Raw genomic sequence first — 1843 nt, 5'->3', positions numbered from 1 at the left:
TCAAATTGCAAAACTGCCAATGAAATGTGGGATACACTCCAAGAAACTCATGAAGGCACAACTGATGTCAAGAGGGCCAGAACAAATACTCTGATGCATGAATATGAACTCTTCGATATGAAGAAGGATGAGTCAATCAATGACTTGCAGACAAGGTTCACTCACATCATCAACAATCTACATGCTATAGGAAAAACTATGGACAATGAGCAACAAATAGGAAAAGTTATGAGGTTCTTGACAAGAGAATGACAGCCCAAGATCATTGCCATTGCTGAATCAAAAGACCTTGCAAGCATGACTATTGCCACACTATTTGGGAAGCTCAGGGAGCATGAAATGGAACTGCACAGATTAGATGAGTCAGAGCAATCTAATAGGAAAAGAAAAGGACTATCTCTGAAGGCTCAAGCTAATAATACAAAATCTGAACCAGAAACATGTACTGATGATTCAGAAAGTAAAACTGATGAAGAACCTGAAATAGGTATGCTGGTCAGAAAATTCAAAAAGTTTCTGAAAAAGAAAGGAAACCAATCAAGAAAACCACCAAATTCAAAGACAAAAAGCTTCAGCAAGAGTGATACAAATGATAGCAAAGTAATAACTTGCTATGAATGTGGTAAATCAGGCCACATCAGATCTGAGTGCTTTAAACTACAAAACAGAAACAAGCTTGTGAAGGCTAAAGGCGAGGATCAACAATCTTCAACAAATAGAGCCTACATAGCTTGGAATGACAATGATGAAGAATCATCTGAAAATTTAGAAGATGAAGAATTGCATGATGCTTTCAATGAATTGCATGCTGAACATGTTAAGGTAGTTAAACAATTGATTTGCACTAAGAAAATGCTAGAAAAACAATGCATGATGTGTGAAGAAATTAAAAAAAGATCATAAGGTGCTTGAAGATATGAATGAACATTTGAAAAAAGAATCACATGATAAACTCACTAGTTGTATTGAACTTGAAAGAAAGGTTGAATCATTAAAATCTGATTTAGCTAAATTTACTAGTAGTAAAAACAACCTAGATGTTCTTCTTGGGAATCAAAGGAATCATAATGGAAAATCTGGAATTGGCTATAGACAAAACAAGATTGCTAAACAGAACCATAAATTTGTTAAATCAAAGCAAATGCATGATATCTTCATTAAACCAACTCATAATTCATTCTCTGCTTTTTCATGTCATTTCTGTTGTAAAAAGGGACATATATCCTACAATTGTAAATTGAAAAAGCTTGCTAATAACGGATGGAAACAAATTTGGAAAATGAAGAAACCTATGATTGAAACTAACCCTCAAGGACCCAATTTAAATCGGGTACCTAAAACCAAAGTTGTGGCATAAAAGAATAGCTCAAGGACCCAATTCTCTGATGAAGATCGGTTGTGGCATAAAAGAATAGCTCACATACATATTAATCATCTTAACAAACTTGTTAGCAAACAACTAGTGCTAGGTCTTCCAAACAGAAAATTTTCAAAGGAAAAATTATGTGACTCTTGTGAGAAAAGTAAATTAGTTAAGTCCTTCTTCCCCCCAATAGACTTAGTACAAACTGATAGAGTTCTATAATTAATTCATATGGATCTGTTTGGTCCATCTCAAGTAAAAAGCTTTGCTATTTGGTCCCTCTCAAGTAAAAAGTTTTGGAGGAAATCTTTATGGCTATATTTTAGTTGATGATTTCTCTAGATATACATGGACTTATTTTATGTCTCACAAAAGTGATGCCTTCTCAATTTTCAAAAAATTTGCAAATCAAGTTCAAAATGAGAAGAATCAGAAAATAGTTTCCATTAAGAGTGATCATGGTGGAGAATTTCAAAATGA

This window comes from Cicer arietinum, chromosome 5, assembly GCF_000331145.2.
Source record: "Cicer arietinum cultivar CDC Frontier isolate Library 1 chromosome 5, Cicar.CDCFrontier_v2.0, whole genome shotgun sequence".
NCBI lineage: Eukaryota > Viridiplantae > Streptophyta > Magnoliopsida > Fabales > Fabaceae > Cicer > Cicer arietinum.
This window is presented reverse-complemented; position numbering follows the sequence as displayed.